Consider the following 4534-nt stretch of genomic DNA (forward strand, 5'->3'; position numbering starts at 1 on the left):
TGAACTGTAGTGGAGTAGAAGTACACCATGTACCTCTGAACTGTAGTGGAGTAGAAGTACACCATGTACCTCTGAACTGTAGAGGAGTAGAAGTACACCACGTACCTCTGAGCTGTAGTGAGTAGAAGTACACCATGTACCTCTGAACTGTAGTGGAGTAGAAGTACACCATGTACCTCTGAACTGTAGAGGAGTAGAAGTACACCATGTACCTCTGAACTGTAGTGAGTAGAAGTACACCATGTACCTCTGAACTGTAGTGAGTAGAAGTACACCATGTACCTCTGAACTGTAGTGAGTAGAAGTACACCATGTACCTCTGAGCTGTAGTGAGTAGAAGTACACCATGTACCTCTGAACTGTAGAGAGTAGAAGTACACCATGTACCTCTGAACTGTAGAGGAGTAGAAGTACACCATGTACCTCTGAACTGTAGAGAGTAGAAGTACACCATGTACCTCTGAACTGTAGTGAGTAGAAGTACACCATGTACCTCTGAACTGTAGTGAGTAGAAGTACACCATGTACCTCTGAACTGTAGTGGAGTAGAAGTACACCATGTACCTCTGAACTGTAGTGAGTAGAAGTACACCATGTACCTCTGAACTGTAGTGAGTAGAAGTACACCATGTACCTCTGAACTGTAGAGAGTAGAAGTACACCATGTACCTCTGAACTGTAGTGAGTAGAAGTACACCATGTACCTCTGAACTGTAGTCAGTAGAAGTACACCATGTACCTCTGAACTGTAGTGGAGTAGAAGTACACAGTAGCATGACATGGTAATACTCACCAAAGTACCTCAAACTTGTCATTAAGTTCAGTGCTTGAGTAAATGTACTTAGTTACTTCTCTTTAGTGATTGTAATGTCTTACATGTGTAAAGTGACCCTCTCTGCGTCTGGTAACCATGCAGAGCATCAACAGCTCTCTTTGTCGTCTCCAGCCTTTGTTCTGCACACTTTAAAATCTTTACTGGAGCGGGAATCGTCCAGAGGAGAGTCATTACGAGTCAAGGGCAAAGGGCCGCGAGTGTGAGGAGCGGGGGCCGTAAAACACTTTAAACACCACGAAAAAACACACGATTTAATCCCATTCAAACACAGAGAACGTCCCAGAACAGCCACGTGTCCAAAGCCTCCTCCGGGCACTCTGTACGTACGTGGGAATATCAATTCAAACTGTGACTTTTATACGCTGGATTTACAAGATCATTTACCGAGACGCTGGATCTGGAGCTGTTTGTCGTGTAAATCAGACGGCGTGGGCTGGATTGTGTTGGACAGACGGGAGTAAAAAGTCAACAGCTTCCTTCCTGAAATAAAACCCAATAAAAGCACGGGACAAAAACAGCTGTCGGAACAACATCAATGTGTTTATTCCTGAATGCTCGGAGGAGATCTCAACCCTCTGTTTTCTACTTTAAATCACAGAGAGGTTAGTACATGATGGAGCTGCCACAGAAAGTCAGTTTCACAAATGTCAGAAATGGAGATTTCCCTCGTTTTGTACCATTTTAAAGTGAATATCTTTTGGATTGTAACTAAAAAACACGTGTAACAACATTACCGTGGACATTTACACTCTTTTACCACATTTTAAAAACCAAATCTAAAAAATAATTCATCGATATTTAAACCTATATTTAGTTTCAACCCCTGTGTATAAATCCATATATTTCATAAAAGACTAAAACAATCAACATTCCTGCAAACAATGTAGTCTGAATGTGACCATCGAACATACAGCAGACGTAGTAACTGATGACAAAAAGTGAGACAAGGCATTCAGACATTAAATGTAATACCACGTGTTGCAGCCTGCTGTCCCTCACCTGATAACATGTCCTTTGGGAATGTAAGTTTATATAAAAAAGTTTAAATGTGCAAAATCAGAGTTTTCTATCAGCAGCACTGTTTGAAGAGTGTGTGTGTATCTTCTGTTTACATGTTAGAGGCTTTTATCCAAAGCCACTCACATACTCAACACTGTGGACAATCCCCACAGGAGCACTTTGGGGGGGAGTGTCTCAGGGACACAACGACATGCTGACTGCAGAGGGGTTTGAACCTCTGACCCTCTGATCCCAACACCAACGCACTAGTCCACTGCGCCACACGCCTCCTTCTGCAGGTGTGTGTGTATCTTCTGTATCTTCTGTGTGTGTGTGTGTGTGTGTGTGTGTGTGTGTGTGTGTGTGTGTGTGTGTGTGTGTGTGTGTGTGTGTGTGTGTGTGTGTGTGTGTGTGTGTGTGTGTGTGTGTGTGTGTGTGTGTGTGTGTGTGTGTGTGTGTCCAGGTGTTCACATGGACTCCAGATGTTCTTCAGTAAACAGATCAGCCAGGTCGGCCACTGTCAGCACGGCGGCCTCCGAGTGCTTCATGGTGGTGGTGTGACTGGATTAAAAAGAGAGGAAGATTTGATCAGTTATTTAATTCATCTGTCCAACCCTTTAATGTCAACAAGCCTCTAAACCAATGGCTGTTGATCACTACAATTACATTCAAAATGTGTTTACAAAGTCCTCAAAAACCGATGCTTCCTAAAACTTATTTTAAGTTTAAAAAGCTGTTGTGAGGAGAGGCTAGTCAGCTGTTAGCTAGTCTGTTTTTTAGCTAGTCTGTTGTTAGCTAGTCTGTTTTTAGCTAGTCTGTTGTTAGCTAGTCTGTTTGTTAGCTAGTCTGTTTTTTAGCTAGTCTGTTGTTAGCTAGTCTGTTGTTAGCTAGTCTGTTGTTAGCCAGTCTGTTGTTAGCTAGTCTGTTTGTTATATAGTCTGTTAGCTAGTCTGTTGTTAGCTAGTCTGTTGTTAGCTAGTCTGTTAGCTAGTCTGTTTTAGCTAGTCTGCTGTTAGCTAGTCTGTTAGCTAGTCTGTTTGTTAGCTAGTCTGTTGTTAGCTAGTCTGTTCTTAGCCAGTCTGTTGTTAGCCAGTCTGTTGTTAGCTAGTGCTATTGAGTAAGAACATGTTTTTATAAACCACACAGCTTCCGGTCTTCCAAGACCCGACCGGACAAAAATATGTGGTGCAGGCACGAAACACACTACCAATAGAAATACAATGGTTTTTAAATCGTTCTGTATGACACAAAAAAAATGGGAAAATTGTGACGGTGAACACGAATCAATAGATACAATTTATTTCGTGGCTATTACACGAAATGCCGTGAGACTGGGTTGCAAGAGTTTCCTTCAGTATAAATGAAGTCTTTGGTTAGCCCATGTGAGGAGAAGCTAGTTTGATAATAATGAGGTTTATTTTGTAACTTTATTCACCTTTTCTCTGCTGTCTTCATCATCGCTTGCATCCTCTCTTCAATGGTGGATTTAATGAGGAATCTGTGGACAAACGTTGGCCTGATGGACAGAAAACAACAGCTTGAATCACACAACATGTACATGGAAGTCATGTCAATAAGTGTCAAAGTACTAATGCACAGATAACACTCATGACTGACTACTTTAGTATTACTTTGACCAAGTAAAGGAGTGCCACTAGTCAATGCACACACACATAGCGAGTCTCTCTAGTATAACTCATGATTTATATCAAAATAATAGTGATTTTACACCAGCTTTATGATAAACAAACCGAAGAACTGGCGTCTGATTTGACAGGATTGCACATAAAACCCCCAAACCTCCCTCCTATTGACTCCTAGCCAGCGTGCTCACACCAGATGAGGCTCTCAACTTCCTGAAGAGCTCCTGTTCCCTTCTGCACTCACTTGGTCTGCCCGATGCGGTGCACCCTCCCGATGGCCTGCAGCTCGTGGGCCGGGTTGAGGATCGGCTCCACCAGCAGAACGTGGGTCGCCTCGATGATGTTCAGACCGTTAGAGCCGGTGTGCAGAGGCAGCAGCAGGATGTTGATCTGCTCCTCGTATTTAAAGGAGCACAGATTCTCCTGCGGGATGACAGTCAATGTACACGCTATCAACAGTGAAGGGATTTCAGGCGTGTGCAGAACTAGTTTTAGTATTCTTTTTGCATTTCCTTGACTTTTTTTGGTTGTTTGTTCTCTCTTTGAAGTCCTTTAGTGTTTCTTTGAAGTCCTTTAGTGTCTCTCTGAAGTCATTTCGTGTCTCTTTGAAGTCATTTAGTGTCTCTTTGAAGTCCTTTAGTGTCTCTTTGAAGTCATTTAGTGTCTCTTTGAAGTCCTTTAGTGTCTCTTTGAAGTCTCTTTGAAGTCATTTAGTGTCTCTTTGAAGTCATTTATTGTCTCTTTGAAGTCATGTTGTGTCTCTTTGAAGTCTCTTTGAAGTCCTTTAGTGTCTCTTTGTAGTCCTCTGTGTCTCTTTGTAGTCCTCTGTGTCTCTTTCTGTTCCCGAGCCTCCTCTACCTGTACAGGTATGTCCTGGTCCTGTCCTGAGGCCTGGGTGGTGAACACGTATGAGATCTCGGCGTGAGAGGTGATCTGTCTGCAGACTGCACATCTGATGGCTCTGCGTCTGGAGCCCACGCTGTACTGCTCCACCATGATGGAGATACACTCGTTACAGAAGCAGTGTCCGCAGGTGAGCACCGCCCACTGGGGGGCT

The 4534-nt window shown here is 43.1% G+C and overlaps 1 long non-coding RNA gene across 1 annotated transcript; it reads right to left on the reverse strand.

Annotated features, from left to right (window-relative positions):
• Nucleotides 1-2228: 2228 nt before the first annotated feature.
• LOC104959895 (uncharacterized) lies at nt 2229-4124 on the reverse strand. Its single transcript, XR_799930.1, has 3 exons — nt 3722-4124; nt 3270-3350; nt 2229-2395 (listed from the first exon to the last, which is right to left on the reverse strand). It is a non-coding gene; the product is annotated as an uncharacterized lncRNA (long non-coding RNA).
• Between the last annotated feature and the right edge of the window lie 410 nt (nt 4125-4534).

The sequence above is a fragment of the Notothenia coriiceps genome, unplaced genomic scaffold, assembly GCF_000735185.1.
Source record: "Notothenia coriiceps isolate Sejong01 unplaced genomic scaffold, NC01 NC01_scaffold00001269, whole genome shotgun sequence".
Taxonomy (NCBI): Eukaryota; Metazoa; Chordata; class Actinopteri; order Perciformes; family Nototheniidae; genus Notothenia; species Notothenia coriiceps.